Here is a 22,167-nt window from a genome sequence, read left to right on the forward strand (position 1 = left end):
ACTTAAAGGTGTTAGTTACCAGGTCATAAAATCCATTAAAAATAATAATAATTAGAAGTAAATATTTTAAATCACACAAGAGTTCAATAGACGGAGCTGAAAACATTTAATTCGTAAAAGCCGTATGTGAGCATTTCGCGTGTGAGTCACGCGACTCCGGTAGAAAAAAAAAAAACAATCCATTATATCGAAGTGAGCCGCCTCAGCTGCGCTCCTATATTAGGAACAAAACACGTCAAGGGCGCACTGGTGGGTAGATTTTTGTTTTCACTTTTTTTTAACATTAATGGTGGGTAGTAAATACTCATATTGCAAACATTTATGTTTTTATATAGTTCTTCTGTGCGTACTGTCATTAAGCGATAAATATAGCCAATTGTATGTATATTTTAATGGGTCCCTGGATGGTTTCTAGCAATTGGAGCTGATAGCTAACGCTGTAACTCTGATTCTAAGTGTTTTATTGCGATTTTCTGAACGGGACAGCGTCAACTAGACCTGATAGTGACATAGAAAACTTTAATAAATAGTAAACTCGTGGTTGACGCAATTGAACAAACATTAGTTGATATACAGTCGAAACAAAATATACTTTGGAAAAATATATGAAAAAATATTTCTTGAACCACATAATTGCTCTTTATCAATCAGTAAAGCCTCCTTTTAGGCAAATGCCTATGTTAGGAGCTTTAATTAACTACTTTATATTTATTCGCATTTGGTAGATTTTGCGTCAGTCTGTCTGAAGTCGTCGTGGCCTAAATGATAAGACGTCGTGCATTCGTATCTAGCGATGCAACGGTGTTCGAATCCCGCAGGTGGGTACTAATTTGTCTAATGGAATACGTACTTAACAAATGTTCACGATTAACTTCCATGGTGAAGGAATAACATTGTGTAATACAAATCAAACCCGCAAAATTATAATTTGCGTAATCACTGGTGGTAGGACCTCTTGTGTGTCCGCACGGGTAGGTACCACCACCCCACCTATTTTCTGCTGTGAAGTAGTAATGCGTTTCTAAACATCACAGAAGAACACAGCAGTTGTAACTACCTATACTGAGACCTTAAAACTGATATCGCAAGGTGGGTGGCGCATTTACGTTGTAGATGTCTATGGGCTCCAGTAAACACTTAACACCAAGTGGGCTGTGAGCTCGTTCACCCATCAAAGCAGTAAAAAAAAGTCAAATTATGCACACGACAAATGCAAGCATTCAAATCGCAATGAATGTGCGTTCATCAAAACACTTAACTAGCGCAATCGTATCCGTATTGTTGCATTAGGTTCGTTTGAGTAAGTCATTCGCTCGCACAGATGCTAATGCATGAAGCAGCTGTCCTTGAGGCGCGGCGGTCTCCGAAATAGCCTCGGCGCAGTGACCTTGACCGCGGGCCACGCATCCGCCGCGACACGACTCCACGTCCGCCGAACACGCCAGACTATAACTCTCAGTGCGCCCTAAATATTTTGAAACTAATTCGCCTTACTCGTAAATTCCCCACCGAAAATTCAAACGCTGACTGATCTCAGAACCATATTAACTTATTTCAAATTATTTATCAAATCGCGTAAGCAAATTACTCATTGTATTTCCACTTTTCTAATTTCAAGATGTTGTCGACTATTGCACTTGTAATTGAGGTGACATCTGTCATCAATTCAATTGTCAATCTGTCAATGTTTTGTATTGATGATCAGTTTGTTGGTGCATCTAAATAAATAAATAATTACATAATCGATCATTATAAATCAATAATGTTGGTTTCATATTTTATTGTTTTTAGTAATGTACCTTCTTTTTTTTGAAAAATTCTATATTGAGCTACAAATTATATTTTAATAAACAAAAGCACTTTTAAATTCCCTTACCCGATAACTTTATACTTCGAAGACCAGCATAACGTTTATAGTTCTATGGCGGTTAACCTCAAACGATTATATTATAATTTTGTACATACATAATATGTAGTTATATTTGAGTCGACTATTATCAAAGGCGGCAATCTGACTTTTGGACAATGATTGGTAAATCAGAAAAACGAATTATTGACTTTGTATTCCATTGGCAGTCACAAAACTCTTCGGAACGACATCTTAGATAAATAACAGGTTAACTATTAACCTTTATTTAATGCAGGTTTTGAACCGTATTCTTTGAAGGAGACGATTATATTCAAATAAATCTGTATTGACATATCAATAAAAAAATTTTGTCCAAATGTACAGATTGCCGCCTTTGATAATAGACGACTCATTTGAGAGTGCAATCAGATATATATGTTGAGGGACGAAACGCTAATTGGTTAAAGCGACATTTTTGAAACATTACAGGAGAATCAAAGGTTAAAATTTGGAAAAAATATCATGACAAAATACTTCTTCGGCTATTGGAATGGTGTAAACGTAATTGAAATCCGATTAAAAACATCGAATTGTTGATGCTAATAGATATTTAATTTCGAAAGATAAATATCGCGCGAAAATTCCTTTAAATTAAATGGCCTTTCACCCTACGATATGCGTGTATGTATGTGTGTGTTTTTTTATTTATTGCCCTTGTAGGCAGACGAGAATACGGCCCACCTGATGGTAAGTGGTTACCGTCGCCCATGGACTTCAGCAATGCCAGGGGCAGAGCCAAGCCGCTACCTACCGTGTGTACCTAATGTATTCGTTTTGACAATGATGTGTTTACGTGCACTCGACATTAGTATTGTGGGAACATTAAACGGGGAATACTTTACTAATATTTATGTAAGTGAAATAAAAGTTTTCATCTGAATATTTATGAGAGTCAAATAACTTTCGCCGCAGTATGACTGTCAATTTACATGAAAAACAAGTTCAGGCTTATTCATTTTGAAATTTTAAATAATAACCAAATAAATTAACAGTTTAAAATAACAATAACACGGCATATTTTTATAAAACATATTGAAGGATGTTTTTAAGTTTAATTACTTTTTATGAGCAAATCAGTTTTTGGAGCCCACACTACCGCTGTTAACAACGCGCTCATGAGTGATCAGTTCGGAATGGTTTTTTTTTTGGAACGAAGTTCCTTACGGCAGGCTTGGAGGGGATAGGGATTTTGCTGCGCGACCGAACTGAAAAAAATGTGATAGTAAAACCGTAAGAAAAAATCCGTGGAAAAAAGTGCGTGGAATAAAACCGTTAAATGAGACGTGTGCAGGCGCGACAGTCGCATACACAAGCGAGTAGTGTATAATACCTTTCTCTTTCTCCCTCTTTCTTTTACTTTTACATACTTTCCTGCACTTAAATAAAAACTAATCAGCAAAATTTAAGAGAAAAATCAAGAAAACCTACATAAAATTGAGCACGATTTTTTTTTTGCAAATTGTGTCGATTCTACATTAGCCTAAGGAACTTCGTTCCTACCTGGTGTCCCACGTCACCACATCTTTTTAATTTTATCTACATATAAACGATAATAGGAAGAAAACTGTCGGCCAGTGTAAAGAAACTCACAACTTGAGATTGCTTATCCCTATTCTTGCCCTATATAACTATTTACCAGCATTGTTCAAAATTGTTTCAACATCACTTTGAAAAATAATAGTTTAAAAAAACTAACAAAATACGCTTTTATAGAAAATCCAACTAAAAAATTGTATTTTTACATATATTTTTTAAATTAGTATTTTTTACAATAAAATAATTTTTTCTTACACTATTTTTAATTCAAATTTATTAAAATTTATTTTCTATTTTTTTAAACTATTATTTATTTTTCATTTTTTAGTTGAATTACAATTTTTTCAATATATATTTTTTTTTATATATTGAATTGTCAATTGAATTGGTCCTTAATAAGTATGCCAAATTTCGACTTAATCAGACGTTTTGAAGGGGGTCAAAATCATGTTCAAAGATTCCGTTACATACTAACATACATACGTTTGAAACTAATAAAAGCGTATTAATAAGTATAGAACTAAATAGTCCCTTCAGAGAGGTCGTGACAAGCCAGCCCTATCCTGTCCGTTGTCACAAGAGCGCACTGTCTGCATCACAATGAGCGCATTCAAGCCGACATGACACGCTCGATGGATAGTTAGTTGGACGGTATGTGGACTGTTTTTATTTTATTTTATTTAAAGGCTTCTATTTTTAAATTCTGAAATCCTTTCGATAAACTGTGGCAACACAGAACCAGTTTTTCAGCAGCGTATATGTATTTGTTCGCCCGTAGATTTCACAATGTTATATTTTAGCGAATAAGTTGACATTCGCTTCGTATTTAATATGAATGAATTTTATTTAAAAATATATCGCTTTGTCGAAATATATTCCTAATATTTATTATCTAGGACCATAAATGTTTACTGTAGCCTCAAACACTACGAAGAAGTTACCGCTACCAAATTTCAATTTTATCAAGTATTCTTTTTAATTAATCTTAAAACTTGCTTATAATAATATGTAGTATTCCAAAAAAGGCTAAACGCACACAATTCAGAGACGGAGCGCGTTCTAAAATTAAACCCGTCTCGCCAATCAGTGTTGCCAACTGCGGCGCGTCGGTGTTACCAGTGAATAACCCTTTTGTTTTACTTTTTATAAACGGAGTTGACTATCTTTTGTGCTCATATAATCTGATTTTATCGCCGATTGGTCATGAATCTAGATGGTTATGGTTGTCTTAGTCCGCGTTCGTAGCCCTTTTAAACAAATTGGTCGCAGATTTGAGACTGGACAAATATCGCCATAATTTTAATTTTCTTGAGTCACGCGAGTGGTTGGACGGGCCAACGTCGTGATGGTTAAATCTAAATGTAATTTCTGTAATCTCTTTGTTTTGAGAATATTCAAGGAGGCGGTAATAATGCTTGTAGGATACACGCTTAACTACTATAAAGGACATTACTCACAAACTTTTAACATAAATATGTACTGTAAAAGTGGATATAAACCTATATTCATTATTATAGACGGTCTAACGTTATTCAGTCGATAAGGTGCTCCACTCCATCTGTTTTTATCCCCAGGTGCACACACACGGACGCCAGTGGAATGTCGCCGCGATATATATCATTACTTGGCGCTTCATAGAATATGCTTATTGTCAATTCTAGGAATCTGTACCTATCTACCTGTACTCTCTGAGCACACGAATAAACCAAATAACACACATGGCCTCTAATTTGGGTTACATATCATTCCTAGGCATGTTTTATCTTATTTACTGGTGGTAGGACCTGTTGTGAGTCCGTATGGGTAGGTACCACCGCGCTGCCTATATCTGCCGTGAAGCAGTAATGCGTTTCGGTTTGAAGGGTGGGGCAGCCGTTGTAACTATACTGAGACCTCAGAACTTATATCTCAAGGTGGTTGGCGCATTTACGTTGTAGATTTAATGGGCTTCAGTAAACACATAACAACAGGTGGGCTGTGAGCTCGTCCACTGATCTAAGCAATAATGCTTATAGGCAAGCGAGCATACGGCCCACCTGATGGTGAGTGGTTACCGTCGCCCATAGGCTTCAGCAATACTAGGGGCAGAACCAAACGAGCCTCTTTTGAAGAAGGACATGTCACAGCGCTTTCCCTACAGTTCAGTTTATTCTGAGTCTGTTGAGTCATTACCCTCAACATTGAGGAATCCACGGAAGGAGGACATAGAACTAACTTTACTTTTACCTGAATGTATTTTTATTATATCAACTGTGAGGCTGCTGACACCACAGATGTTTGTTTGTAACCTTCATCGTTAGACATAGCTGGATCATATTCATAGCATCTATAACCACTATTGATCTCTTATTATTATATTATTTTTAAATTAAATCGAATCTAGTACGTAATTATTACAGCAATGGAAGTTATTTGTGATACAATTTGTAGTATATTTCTGTTCAGTTATCCTTGTGAGCAAACTCAATGTTTTAGTTTCGTGATTTATTAAGCGGAATGTCGTTTTAATTAGTGCATTGTTGTTTTCCTGATGATCTTAAAATACTGCTCAGTAATGTTGAAATTTATTTTTTTAATTGTATTGTTTTCTGAAACACGTTCCTTTGTACTTACTCCTGCGGAATGTTTTAAAAGAGTACAGATTACTTTTAGCGAGAGATATTAAAATCTATAGAAGTCGGATAATAATTATATAATAGGTAACTTTTTCCTAACTTCCTATTCGTACACTCTTGACAGAGTGGTCGTGGCCATGCATCAGTCGGATCCTGCGATACCGATGCTCTCGCGATGCGACGCCACGTGGCACGGCGCTTCGCAGAGTGAGAGCAATCGTGTATGTTGGAGTGAGTCACAGATTTTATGAGGTCGGTCCATCGTGTTGTAGATCGTCCGCGAGATCTTTTGCCCTCGACTTTCCCTTGCACCACCAACCGCTCAATGGAGTTCTTATTACGAGTGATGTGCCCGAAGAACTTGAGGATTCGTATTTTGACTGTTGACGATAGTGTCTCTTTGATGTTGAGCTCTTTCAGGATCGAAATGTTGGTACGGTGCGCGGTCCACGGAATTCTGAGGAGACGTCTCCAACACCACATAATGGGTAACAAAAGGTAGAATTTAGAAGTATCGATACCATTATATGCATTCGGTTGTGAAATTATCCATAGAACCGGCAGTAGCAGTAGCTTCAGTTATCATTGAATCTTTTTTTTTTATTACATAGATGGGTGGACGAGCTCACAGCCCACCTGCTGTTAAGTGATTACTGGAGCCCATAGACATCTACAACGTAAATGCGCCACCCACCTTGAGATATAAGTTTTAAGGTCTCAAGTATAGTTACAACGGCTCGCCCACTCTTCAAACCGAAACGCATTACTGCTTCACGGCGGAAATAGACAGGGTGGTTGTACCTACCCGTGCGGACTCCCAAGAGGTCCTACCACCATTAAACACATACCACATAAGGACATACGACAGACGATTCTAAATCTTGTGCTGTTATGGTTGCTTATTGGTGACTCTGTAGGTTCAGAAAACATGAGGAAGTTTATCAACCTTTCATGCCATTAATAAATCCGACATTTTGGGAGCTGGGGTGGAGTCAGCTTGGCAGAAATGAAAATTCCAACCAAGGTTAAGTACAGTAAATTGTGAAAAATATTTCGTTTTCATGATTAATGATTGAAATCTGTCAGTTCAACCAGAATACCAGATACATTTGTTGTAGACATTAGTGCACTGCACAGGGAAAATCCACAGCAGATGCATCCATAGATATTTCCTCCTTATACATTACTAGTGGTAGGACCTCTTGTCCTCTCAGTACAGGTAGATAGATATAGATTTCTAGAATTGACAATATGCATATCCTATGGAACGCCAAGTAATACTATATATCGCGGCGACATTCCACTGGCGTCCGTATGCACCTGGGGATAAAAACAGACGGAGAGGAGCACCTTTGGATAACGTTCGGATAACGTTCGACCCTATATAATAATGAATTTTTTACTGGTGGCAGGACCTCTTGTGAGTCCGCGCGGGTAGGTACCACCGCCCTGCCTATTTCTGCCGTGAAGCAGTAATGCGTTTCGGTTTGAAGGGTGGCATAGCCGTTGTGACTATACTGAGACCTTAGATATCACAAGGTGGGTGGTGCATTTATATGTCTATGGGCTCCAGTAACCACTTAACACCAGGTGGGATCCATCGAAGCAATAAAAAAAAATCTCCACCACAATTTAAATATTCTTAAGTAATTAAAAAAAACACAATCTGCATGAATCGAATGTACCCGAAAATGAACTAAGATAATGTAATATGTATTCAGTTGTTTATACAAGTGTCATTTAGGTACGATGACTGCTCTTTAGTGTTCTCTGGTTATCGGCTGTCGTTTGGTGGTTGTATAAATAGTTTGGTCCTTGAACATTTATCTCGTACTCAATGTTTAATAATGTACTTGACTTATTTATAAACACGATTTACAATTAAACAATTGTGTCGGTACAAGCCGTGCGCGGAAATTTCGAGATGATTAGTAAGAATTCGGAACTTTTAGACAGGTCATTGTGCTTAGTGCGAGTTTTTTAACTTGTCGATCGCGTAAGAGTTAAAATTTGTATTAAGTTGGAATAGCGCCCCTGGCGGCAAACGTAGGGAGGCCTTTATTGTGCGGTAAATTTTAAAGGTACTAACTACCCTACTATTTGAGAATTATTAATTTTCATCATAATACAATAGCAGCCATTTTGTTTGTTTTTATTGTCACGTAAGAAAGAGCCTTTGGTACTAATTTAGTCATTACTGTACATGTTCAGATCTTAAAAACGTGAAAGATTGGTAACTAAATGTGTAAATAGGAAATTTAAGGCAAACATTTTTCTATTTTTATTAATAAAACAATAAAAAAATACCCACTGACTTTCTCAGTGGGTCGCGATTCCGATGGTAGCAACGCGCTATTCTTGGTAGGATCACTGTTAGCACCTCTCTCAGGTTGAGCTCACCTACCGATCCGTGAGTATTTGGAATAACCTCTTGGCTACCGATTACTAGATAGGGAAAAAATATCTGTAAAGCAGATCACAGGAATTTCTACTTAAACAGAAAAGTGCGGATGCTGTTTATGCCACATATTTTTAAATTTAGGTATTATTAGATTTAAGTTTATAGATTTACAGGCAGCCGCAGAATAACAGCTATAGTTTCATCTATCACAAAGCTGAGCCGCGGCCTTCTTATCTCTAGTAATATTGTTTAGAATTAGAATTCTTACGTCATATTAATTGAAAAGTCATTTGTATTTGTATTGTGCAGTAAATAAATGCAATTATTATTATTATGAAATTGGTTTTTAACTTGCAAAACTGAATTCTATAGGACACTCACTTATTAAAAGCGATATATTTGTATGCAATTCGCTGTCATAAGAACGGGTACGATGTTGGTGACGAACATGTAACAATAGACGGATGTGTGTTGCCGCGGTCATTCGTGTCGCCTTCTTGAGTTACATATGTACATGCTGACTCTTGGGTAATGTTTTGTGATGCATTTATTACTGATAATTCAAGTGCTGATCGCATGTTTTTAAATTTTATTGAAACCACACGTTTTATTGCGAAGCACTTGCATAAACATCTGGTATGTGACCAGAGCGAACCAGATATCACAACGTGAATACATCCACTTCCCCGGAGACATAAGTCTTAATTGTTGAATTTCGGAAAGCAAGACTATTTCGGGGTCAAATAGATAACCAATAATAACGCATATTAACTAGAACGTAATCACTCTGACAGTTTTGGTTTCTACCAGAGTACGTGAACTTGAACATAGACGAAGACCTGGATACGAATCCAACGGAAATCAAATCTAAACAATGAACATTTGTCTATGTACCACTTTTCTGTATAATTGTCTATAAAGCACAAGGTGTAAGTATGACCTGCGTCTCGTGAGCACGCACGGGTAGGCGCCACCACCCCGCCTGTTCCTGTCGTTAAGCATTAATACGTTTCGGTTTTAAGGGTGGGGCAGCCGTTGTAAAACTGTAGAACTGAGAATCGTGTTCCAAGCTGGTTGGCGGCATTTACATTATTGATGTCTTGGGCTTGGGTGATCACTTAGCACCAGGTGGGCTGTGAACTCGTCCACCAATAAAAAAACCTTGTAATTTTATAAGTACGTATATCATGATAAAATACATCTATATAATATATATTATTATTATTAACACGTGAAGCAAAAACTTTGTATCCTTTTTTACGAAAATTGCGCGGAAATTTTATATTTTATAGAGAATATAGAGAAGAAGTGCACAAAGCTAATATTTTTTTTAAATAATGCATAAAAGATACATTAAATCAATAAAGAAAACATTACACACACTACCGTGTATTTGACAAACACACGCATGCATATTATTTATTTATTGTCAAACTTTTGTTCTTGACGTCTGTGGTCAAATTGAGAATAGATTAAATATTGTTTGTCTTTATTAATATTTTTCTATAGTGTAGTCTTGGCGAAATCTGTGATTACAGAAGTTTAATAGTCTTTGAAAATAGAATCAAAATAGTATACAAACTTATAATTTCAATTAATTATAGTCGAATTTCGACTACCGGGCGACCACTAGTTTTCATAAAACCGCGTTGGTGCGTGAAGAAAAATCCAACAAACTTTCGATATATTTCGAAGTTGAACCCGTTACAATAACTATGTTTACCTTAATATCTGTACTATGTGCAATTCGAGTGGGAATGATAACAAGTTAATAACGTCAAGTGCTTCACATAAACGACACGCAGACCCTCTGACATGCTAATAGCCGACATAATACGCGCGCTCCGCGATAAATATCGTCACGATACGATATCTAAACGGTCGTGATAAACGGCGATATGGTGTTCGGCGTGACCCTTCAGATCTTATGGGAAGAGAGAACGCTACAGCATGCAACACATTCCTGAATTGAATTAACACTCTGGATACTTAGGTGAAGAAACAGCAAAAGAATTTGATACCAAACATATATTAAGTTTCATTTTTCTGTGAGACCGCTTCTGGTCGATATCGCTTGGGCTCGTCGAACTCGACAAAGAGTACGACGTGCAACCTAACCTAAGCATTTGAGTTGGCCCGTTGAGTTTCTCCCCGGATCTTCTCAACGGGTCGCGATTCCGATCCGGTAGTAGATTCTGCGAAGCACGGCTCTTGCTAGGGTTCGTGCTAGCAACGTCATCAGGTTTGAGCCCCGTGAATTCACCTACTAGTTAAGGCTACGCTGATATAGCCTCTCAAGGCTATCAGCTTAGGTAGGAAAAAAATAATCTAAAAGTTCCGAATGCTTACTAATCATGTCGAAATTTCCGCGCACGGCTTGTATCGACACAATTGTTTAATTGCAAATCGCGTTTATAAATAAGTTAAGAAAATTATTAAACAATAAGAGAAATTAAACAGTAAATAATATTGAGTACGAGATTTGTGCCATCATACAACGCAAGATATTTGACAGATGCTTGAATCTCGTTTACGACACTTTCAAGATAACCTTTCATATATACAAGTTTCATATAGACAAAGGGAAGATCTTCTGATCTTCCCTTTGTCGTTTAAGCCTCCCAAAGATTCATTCGTGAAGCAACAACTCTTGAGTTGTTAGGTCTCCCTTGGAGGCGCTCGGGTGGCTGTTAGCAAATCCCTCCCCTTCTGGCTGAGTCCTTGCTCGCCCACCTGTCCTTGTGAAACTGGAAAGGCCTCCGGACCACCAGTGAACCCTCAATCATAAAAAAGATATCGCTTGTTCCGCTTGGTCAGGTAATTATTGATCACATTACGAGATCAATTACCTTATGAGTATACTTGTTTATATCTAGCATTTGGTGCACTCTATCTACATCTAGCATATCTAGCAAACCGTGAAATACGAGTTACTATGTTTTTTAATCTTGATCCGTAAAAGCGCACATATAATCTTCTTCATAAACGTGAAGTATGGTTCAACGTCATTAGAATTACGGCTGCCCTACCATTCAAAACAGAATGCACTACTGCCCCCTGCAGCAATGGAGAGGACGGTTGCACGAAGCCTCAGTGGCAACACCTTCGGCCGCCGAATAGGCATTCAATAATTAAGGCATCGTTCACACCAACCCATTGTCCGCCGCCGACTATGAGTATTCTCACTATCAGCCCCAGTGTAAACTTACAGTCGGCGGCGGATAATCGGTTGGTGTGAAAGATGCCTTAAAGTTTAGAAATGTAAAGATTTCGAAGAGCACCACATGCATAATAAAGCCACTACTTCCTTACTATGAATATTCAAATACCATTTCGCTCAGAATTCACGAGCATTGATCAAGAAAGTCGTCGTGTTAGAAATCTAAAGTAGAGTACAACCATTAGTTTCTTCTATTTAGGAAAGTCAAAATGAATTTAAATGTTGGAGCTTCTTATTAAAATTTTATAAGAAAAATAATTACTAATTACTGTAATGCACTTTCAGTATAATTTACTAAACCACCCGCGCGAAACCGGAGCGGGTCGCCGGTTAGAAATAAAAACAATTTAAAATGTTCATAGCGCCGGCAGCCATTTGTAAATGCGTTTCATCTCTTTTTGCTATTTTTTTTATTGCTTTGATGAGTGGACGAGCTCACAGCCCACCTGGTGTTAAGTGGTTACTGGAGCCCATAGACATCTACAAAGTAAACGCGCCACCCACCTTGGGATATAAGTTTTAAGGTTTCAGTATAGTCACAACGGCTGCCCCACCCTTCAGACCGAAACGCAGAAACGGCAGAAATAGGCAGGGCGGTGGTACCTACCCGCGCGGACTCACAAGAGGTCCTACCATCAGTAATTACGCAAATGTTATTCCTTCACTACTGGAAGTCAATCGTGAACATTTGTTGAGTACGTATTTCATTAGAAAAATTGATACACCCGCCTGGGATTCGAACATCGGTGCATCGCTCAACACGAACGCACCGGACGTCTTATCCTTTAGGCCACGACTACTTTTTAATTTCATTTCATTAAATTATTTCAATATACATATTTCGTAAATAATTCAGTGGACTTTGATAGCCACCATAAAAATGTTGTGCGCATTTCTTTTTACCTCTCAACATCCGTTTATATTCAAACGTGCCTTTCACTTGGCAATATTTAGAAATGATGACCCACCACCGCGGTCAGCACTTATTAACGAGAGCAAAGCTATTGAATGCGATGCAGCGACGTGATTTCGCCTTAACGGTTTAGGCTTTCTACACACAAACAATAAAATTTGATGATGCATTGATAAAATTGTTAGGAAATTTTCGTTGGAATATTTGCACGTTCTTGTAATGCTCGTTTATTAGCATTGTTTTCTTGTCAAGATTTTTGAGGGCGCCACATGAGGTTGAAGTTCCAAAAGCATCGGAATAACGTCTTGGGAAACTTCAATTCGGAATGCGTGTTTGATTGTCGGTAGAATTAAATGATGGTGGTATAATAATTGTGGTAGGTCACTGCGACTTCCAATCACGGGTATAATTGTTTAAAACTATTATAACTTTTTTGGGATGTAGTACGTCTTGGTAGGACGTCTTGTGAGCTCGCGCGGATAGGTCACACTAAATAGCACCAACCTGCCTGTTTCTGCCGTGAAACAGTAATGCATTTCAGTTTGATGAGTGCGGCAGACGTTGTACTATTATAACTGAGGCCTTAGAATTCATGTCGCAATGTGTAGATAATTATGGGCTTCGGTGACCACTTATCACCAGGTGCATGCACCAGGTAATGCATTTCGGGTTGAAAGGTGGGGCAGCCGTTGTAACTATACTGAGACCTTAGAACTTTATCTCAAGGTGGGTGGCGCATTTACGTTGTAGATGTCTATCGGCTCAAGTAAACACTTTTACACCAGGTGGGCCGTGAGCTCGTCCACCCCTTCATAAAAGCAACGTGAAGTGTGTTTGTCTAACATTCGGTTGTGACAACAATGTTTTCATTTGTTAATAACACGGGCAAGAAGTTTAAAATCTTGTCAGTGTAAACAGAACGCGTAACATTAACTTATCGATTTAACCACTTCAGTTATGAATCATCGTACTTTTAAGCGCGGCCATTGAACTCATTCTCAAATTTATCTTTGCACTCAAGCTTCCATGACATTGGCAGAGAAAATAATTAAATGAGATTTATTAAATTTTGTGTTCAAATGTCTGATGAACGCCAAAAACAAAATGTATTCATCTTATGTGAATAATAATGTACGCATTTTTTAACGATTGTAATTTGAATTAGTGAATCCTCTTGTAGACAGTTTTAAAGATTCATTTATAAACACGTGTCCGCATTGAACATCAGTACAAGTTTGTTATAATTTATTCAAAAAAATTGTTAAGACCAACAACTGTCAATTTGCAAGTCAATTGGTTTTTGGTAAAGCGCGTTTTACTGTTGACCACTACAAATTTACATAATGAATAATAGTGGTCCATGAGTAGCTTCGAAATAAAAGAGACATGCTCAAGTAATATTAACACAAACATTTAGATATGACACGTCATTTCGGATCTCTTTTTAGGTGCCTCAAGCACCGGTCATCGTTCTCATCGAATCCGTCGCTTCCGACGAAGGGCTCGGCGAGTAAAATAGCCCTCAGAGACAGCCCAAGGAGTTTCTCGCCGGATATTCTCAGTGGGTCGCGTTTCCGATCCGGTGGTAGATTTTGCGGAGCACTGCTCTTACTAGGGCCAGTGTTACCCACGTCCTCAGGTTAGAGCTCCGTGAGCTCACCTATTCGCTCGGTGATGCTGGCATAGTCCTCAAAGGCTACCGGCTTAGGTAAAATAAAAAAAAGATATTTTAGGAACGCGAACGTTTTCAAATAGACGAACACAAAAACCGTGGCGCCGGCGCCGTGTCGGTAATTGTACACAGTTTAAGTCTAGTTAAATTTGGAATTCCATAAACCGTAATTATCGAATGATTCTTTTAGATTTCCGATTAGCTTATTCAAAATGTGATCAATCATTTTATCGTTGGTGTTTTACGATAATCCTGTTTAATGTTTTTTCGATACGGTATAAAGATAATTGTCCATGGCTTAATTTAAAATAGCAGTAATCTGGAACCGAGTTAGGTACTCTGTACTTTTTTTTCCTACCTAAGCTGGTAGCCTCACGGGGCTATGCCGGCGGTACCGAGCGAGTAGGTGAGTTCACGGGGCTCTAACCTGAGGACGTTGCTAACACTAGTCCTAGCAAAAGCAGTACTTCGCAGAATCTAGCAGGGTCTATAACGCATCAAATTATGAGGGAGAATACATTAAAAGAAATAAACTGCAATATATATAGGCAGTTGCGTTAATGGCGCGTGAAGAGCTCGTTAGATGGACACATGATATTGGCCGGAGGACATTCGCGCCGACGCGGTCTGATTCTAGACGCGTGCTGCGACTGCGCTCTTGTGGAATTCAAACACACTGATGCGCTTCATAAAATAACACGTAGAAAACATGTACAGCCAATTAGTGGTTAAAATTGTGGTTAATAATTGAGCGTCGGCGCAGCGTAACTTATCAGAGATGATCGGATTTTAAAACGATTCCTCTGTGCTAAATTTGTGCTGCGATTGAGTGTTATATATGGAATAGTCGGCAGTTAGAATTTCAACAGTATATCTAGATTGATAGCGGCTTCCACGCTCTGGTGTAAGGTCAACGGCCTAAAGTGGCACAACGACTAAACCGAACGCCAGGTGAATCTCCATCTGCTCAATACAGAAACGGACGCGGAGCTCGAGAATTACATTTGTTGTACTTAAGTGAAGGCATATTTGGTGTTAGGTTTTCGATAAGCCTGGAACAAGTTTGATCGTAGCTTAGGACTACTTCTAATATTTAGAAAATGTCCAACATAATTCTTAATGTACAGGATTCCCGATCGTCGCCAATTAGAGTATTAGTGAATATTTTAAGTATACTCGTATAGTTCAATCTAAGTTTCCATAAAATCAGGTAAAGATCTACAATTAATTTTACAAAACTGCATAATGTAACGACAGCAAAACGATTCCATTAAATTTTATAGAAATGTTTTATTACTTTTAAAATTAAGTTTATGTGTGCAATCATTATTAGAATTCGTGAGTTGTTTCGCAATAAACTTTAGATTTCTGTATTGTTATAGTCGATGCGCCTAAAATATTCATAGCAGCTGAATTTTTTAGTATTTTCCTGTTAGAATGTGACCTCAACAACAAAACAGCAAACGATCGGATTTGAACAATTCAAATACCCGCAACTCACTAGCTCTTCGCCGAAAACAAAAACGCGTGGCTAAAGGTACTGGTGAATTTACCCATCATTGTTCACATTCTTCTGGTTTCAAATTAAGGGCATTGAAATTAGGTGCGTTGAAAATTAAAAATTCCTTTTTTAAATCCGTTATAGTCTTAGATTGAGTATTTTTAGTCGTGATGATAGTAATGTAAACTTTGAAACTTAAATTATCAATGACGGGAACGTTGACATTACATGCGACCAATGGTCGTGAGCTAGGACCGGAATAGGCATAATGGCTATCTATGATGATACGGTAAAAGTTTTACGCACTTTTTTTTTCTATATAGAGAAAACTGACTGTGTGTGTTGATCGGAGGACGCTAGATGAGAAGTGGTACTCATCGCGAATTCGAGTACACCACTAGGCCTGGATGGTGACCACTATGACTGCTTCAGGGCACAAATAGGCGGACTGGTCGCAATTACTCTTGCGAGCTTATAATCTGCTCTACCACTTAATTACTATTATTAACTATGCAATTTTAAATTTGTTTTACTACTACATATTAATAATTAAAATATGACATATTTCCTATTGACATTAGAGATATTGTGCATTTGCCTATGCGTTTCCTTTAAGAATTAATAGATTTATTTTATTTCTTATAAAAGACTTCTCCTCCTCTTCTTCCACATCTCCCGGTTCTTGACTAAGTCAATTCAGTTATTATCGTCATCTGTTTAATGTCATGAGCTCTTTTGGTCTGCCCGCGCGGTCTCTATAGCTTGTGTTTTATCTGTGTACCGAAGATGCGTCAGCCCGCTTCCATTTTATTGTTCGTGTATTTGTTAAAGCCTCAATGTTTTGGAGTTTCTGTTGTTATTTTTATTCCCTCATCGTTGAAATCGTTCGTGAACGCATTGCGTACGTTTACTTAGAACAATCGATATTTATTGGGTCATAAGGTACGACTACCAATGTGAAAGAAAATTATTTCCTGTCTGAATGATTTCAACCTCGGCACGGCTACAACTCTGGAATACTCCATACGAATACACTGGACTTCTGACCCGTCCGACCATGGCTAATATTTTAATAACATTACATAGCGTAAATCCCAATATACCTAGATGTCTAACACCAGCTCATGTAAAACCTCAACGTGAATCCGTATAGTGTACACTGCTACAGTCTACAGAATGTTCCAAAGAAAGAGGCAAAACTCCTTTCATAGCATGTTTCATACCTAAACTCGAAATTTTTTATTACGCACCTAAGGTAGGTAATCTGCAGCATAATGTATTAAAGAATAACACAACTTATTAAACAAAAAGACGCACACTAGAACCGTGCTCCTTTAAAAAGTAAGTTATAATATGCAAGTTTTGCTTTATTTTTCATTTGATAGTCACTTATTACAAGTAGGCATGTATGCGGCAAGATTAAAACTACAAATTTCTTTGTTTAAATTTACATAAAATTACTTCTCTAAGTATGCGAGGGTAGTGATTATTTCCAAACGTAGGTAGCAAGTTTACTATAGGTCCCCACTAGACCCAGCTCGGCTAATAAATCCAGCTGAAAAAACATTCAACATCTTTGAACAAAAGGTGTTTATAAATAATTTATATTCATAACAGAGTCGGTGCGCCGCAGCTAGTTCAAGATCACGAACAATAAGTGAAACGACAAATACGTGCTTCTATACGCACGACAGAGTGAGGGTGTACCATTCCACCCTACACCCGGAACATTTAGGTATGTAGGGGTATGTACACCGCGTCCTGGCACAATCGATTCGCGGGAGCCGACTCCCCCATGAGCGGGCACCGGCGCGCCCGGCCATCAACCTAACAGACACATTCTAGTATTATAAAAACTCACCTTTTCACACTCGAGCTGGTTTACACCGCAGAAGAAATGCAATCGCGAGATCGCGAGAAAACCACAAAATGCACTAACTACAAAAATATAATAATTATTTATATCAGTCTTCACTTTTCATCAATTAGGTTAACACTTAATTGTCGGAATCTATCGTAAATTACAGTTAAAAAAAATTGCCGGTTTATATTGTCCGGTGAATTTTTAAAATGTAAAATTTTTATAAACGCTTACGTCTCCCACAGCTGTTCGCGGCGGACTGAACGGCTTGAAGATGGCGCTTGGTGATCGCTTGAGATGACGCGAGTGAAGGTAGCCGCGGGACACCCGTTATAATGCACATCCAATGAGAAAATAGAATGCTCTTCCACTTAACCAATAAAATATTAAACGAATCATAAATTATACGCGTGAAATTTTGAAAACATTCCCTGCAATAATTAGTTTTATAAAGTTGATAATCTCATTACAAATATTCTGCACTTCTCATTAAATTGTTCACTGTCTAGTTACTTACATACTGTAACTAATTAATGCAATTAAAATTTTTACAAAAGTGCTGTTTTAATTTATATGTGTGTTTGAATTTGTAGGTGTCTTGGTGAGCATAATATTCTTAGGTTTTTGGTTCTACTGCTAGTAACGTGCATTTCATGGTACTCATCATCAGATGCTCGTCGGTTATGAGTGGTCACCATCACTTTTACAAATAACTAGAGCCAGAGGCAAAGTAAGGTCGCTGCCTACCACTCGGGATCCTTCAAAGAATGATTTATCAAAGAAAGCTTTTTGTAAATTCCAGTGTCATAAAATGGCGTAGGAAACTTTTTTTCCTACCTATTTGCTGGTAGTCTAAGAGGCTATTCCAGCTACGCCTGGGCGGGTAAGTAGGTATCTAATGTGTAAAAATAACGTCTAAGAATTAAGGCTTAGCAAATAGCCACTTCATACAATTTGCCGGTAATTATTTATCGTTGTACCGTAAAACTGAGACTTAGAACTTATGTCACAAGTGTAATTTGTTTCTTTGTTATTTTGTGTACAATGCAAATGCAGCGTACTTTCTCTCTCTCTCACACACAACGTGGGTGGCGATGTTTACGATGTGTCTATGGGCTCTGATGACCGCTTAACATCAGGTGGGCCGTGAGCTCGTCCAAATATCAAAGCAATAGAATACTTCACGCATTTACGTACCTACTTTCTTCTGACATCGTATAAAGAGGCAAAAGTCGGCAAACGGTATTGCGCACAATTTACATATATTTTACGCTGAGGGAACAAGGTGGCTGTTGAAAATATGAGTGGCAAATCACCATATTATATTAGCGGTTTCTCTTTATCTTAGATACATAAGTGGATTAGAAAATGTTTCGAACGACTTCACAAGGAAAAACTTTAATGTATTCTTAAAGAAACGCGCTAGTGAAACTAAAGGCCAATTTGAAAACATAACTTTAAAATAAAATATAAATTGTATTTATTTATTCGTAGAATTGTACAATGTTGTAGTCTCTTCAGTTTTCTTCGATGGTAGACATAGATGCATTAACGATTTAAGCTTTCGTTTACTGTTATCTAACTGTATTAGGGTCTTCCGTGACCACGAAAACTGTAAGGTATTCGTAACGTCAGTAATGGTAAAATGAGAACAGCAATTTTTTTTTTTTTGCTTAAGTGTGTGAATGAGCTCACAGCCCACCTGGTGTTAAGTGATTACTGGAGCCCATAGACATCTACAACGCAAATGCGCCACACACTTTCAGATATAAGATCTAAGGTCTCAGTATAGTTACAACGGCTGCCCCACCCTTTAAATCAAAACGCATTACTGCTTCACGGCAGAAATAGGCGGGGCGGTGGTACCTACCCGTGCGGACTCACAAGAGGTCCTACCACCACTAATTACACGAATGATAATTTTTCGTGTTTGATTTTTATTACACGATGTATTTCTGTTTCTTCACCGTGGAAGTCAATCGTGAACATTTGTTAAGTACGTATTTCATTATAAAAATTGGTACCCGCCAGCGGGATTCGAACACCGGTGCATCGCTAGATACGAACGCACCGGACGTCTTATCCTTTAGGCCACGACGACTTCTACGGTTAAATGCGATATTTAACCGTAGAAGTTGGTTTTAACTATCATTTACTATTAACTAAAAAATAAAACGATTAATAAACACCGGCGGCGGCGCCATGATATTTTTAAAACGTTATTTTAAGTCAATTTAGCCTATAACGATGTTAATTTAAAAATAGCAAAGAGTGCCATCTGGTGTGGTATTTGAAAACAAATTAAACTGTCGATTGACAGTTGAAAAACGATGACAAACAATTAGTTCAAAGTGTTCTTCATTCACACGAACGTTAAACATGCAACGGTTACATTTTATGAATGATAAACATCGCGTCAAGTTATTGTAATATGTCGTGTTATGTAATAAATTGATTGGTTTGATCTAAAATTTAGTTTTAGATAACATAATTAAAAAAGCTTATTTTTAATTATGAATTTATATAATTAGTGATATGTGGGAGAAGAGGATCGTAATGTGAGGTACAGAATTGACGCAGGATGGATGAAATGGCTGCTGGTCACGGGCACTACGTTTGACTTACACTTTTTTTTTCTCTAAAAGGGTCAATATTTAAGACCTTAATAAGGCCTGCCGTTTTGTACTTGTATGGATCAGCTTGTTTTGATCGCTTAAGTAGCGGATGAAAGGCGATTGCAATTTGCATGCAGCAGAGATGCGAATGTTGCTATGGATGTGTGGAGTAACGAGAATAGATAGAATATGTTAGAGGAAGTCTGAAAGGGGCACCTGTGACATGAGATGAAATGACAATGAGGTTGTTAAGAGAGTTTTAACTATGAATATGTACCTATGGGTTTAGAGGAAGAGGTAGATCTAACAAAAAATGGATAGATTGCGTGAAAGACGATATTTGTAAGAGGGGAGTGAGCGAAGAAATAGTACATGATAGAGGAGTATGGAAGGAGAAAGCGTGTTGCGCCGACCCCTGGTGACTGGGAGAAAGTCAGGAATATGATGATGTTGGATAAGAGAGGGTATTATTTTGAAAAATGACGTTATTGAAAGAGAATTTAACTTTGTTTTAGCTTCGCAATAGAAATAACTACGTTTATTTTGAAAAAAACTCAAATAGATATATCACTCTTTAATTTTTTTTAAATTATCATGTTTATCCGTGTTTTCTTTATTTCTCACGATAAAAGTTAGACCACAAATTCCACATAAATAAAAAGATCTCTGTAAATATGTGAACGAGCTCAAAGACCTTCTGGTGCTAAATGGTTACCGTAGCCCATCGATATCACAAGGTGAGTGCCACCTTGAGACATGAGGTCGAAGTCTCAATTGAATTATAATATAACGGTTCTCCCACCCTTCAAATCGCAGCACATAGCTGTCTCACAGTAGAACCTGCGTCATACTGCTGATAGGACGTTTTGTGAGTCCGCACATGTCCTAAATGTCTATGGGCTCCAGTAACCACTTAACACCAGATGGGCCATGAGCTCGTCAACCCATATAAGCACTTAAAAAAAAAAGTCTTTTTCCGATGAGTACATTGTCTTAATTAGGTGTATTTTAGTTTAGAAACTGTAATGAAATGCTTTCACTCGATCATGTTCACGAAGCATAATCATGTGTTATTTAAGTCGCTTTTAGTAAATGTAGGCATGAAAATGGATCATAGTAGCTTATTTATTCAGTCTTCCATTTTACAATCGGCAAATAATTGCGCATCATGTGTTTTTTTACCCTCTATATATGGTGCCTTTTTCATTTAGACGTGGTAGAATAAATTTAAAACCACTTGCGAAATAGCGATAAGAGTTCAAAACAGGCACGGTACTGATTTCGTAAAAACTAAGTAGCATTGGCATCAATGGCGTATTCAGATACACGAATTCCAAGTCTTAACTGAGTATAGTATCTAGATTTACTTGAAGAAGCTTAGCTGTGCCCTTGTTCCAGAGCGAAGGTGAGTAAAGTAGCAGTATTACAATATTAAAAACAAAAATTTTCAACTTTTATCGTTCAAACTGGACCCGATCTATTCGCTGGTAGTCTGGGACCTGAGAAGCTATTCCAGTTACGCTGTTGGTAGGTGACGGTCACGGGCTAAGCCTAAGAGAATTTGCTAATACTAGCACATGCGCAGTGCTTCGTCGAATCTACCATCCATATACCATCGGATCGAAATCGCGATTGACTTAAAAGTCCCGACGAGAAACTCAGTGGGTTGTGTGTATGGGTTACTTTTTTATTTTATTGCTTTTGCATGTACACGAGCACACGGCCCACTGGTGAGTGATTACCGTCGCCCATGGACTTCAGCAATGCCAGGGGTAGAGCCTAATCGCTGCCTACCGTGGTTAGTTCGCTGATCGGTGACCAGAAGCAACGAGAGTGTTTCCGGGGATCCGACAAGATATGTAATTGGATACATGATTAAAAGCAGAACAAGACAGAACGATTCTCTCAATCTCTGCGGAGCACA

At 37.9% G+C, this 22,167-nt stretch overlaps 1 protein-coding gene across 1 annotated transcript in view; it reads right to left on the reverse strand.

The window, feature by feature from the left end:
* LOC101739127 (protein singed) overlaps positions 1-17,983 on the reverse strand; it is a 55,500-nt gene extending 37,517 nt beyond the window's left edge. Inside the window, exon 1 of the mRNA XM_038017024.2 lies at positions 17,629-17,983. The gene's annotated coding sequence lies outside the window, so the exon portion shown is untranslated. The remainder of the gene's footprint in view (positions 1-17,628) is intronic.
* Positions 17,984-22,167: the final 4,184 nt, after the last annotated feature.

The sequence above is a fragment of the Bombyx mori genome, chromosome 17 (genome assembly GCF_030269925.1).
Source record: "Bombyx mori chromosome 17, ASM3026992v2".
Taxonomy (NCBI): domain Eukaryota; kingdom Metazoa; phylum Arthropoda; class Insecta; order Lepidoptera; family Bombycidae; genus Bombyx; species Bombyx mori.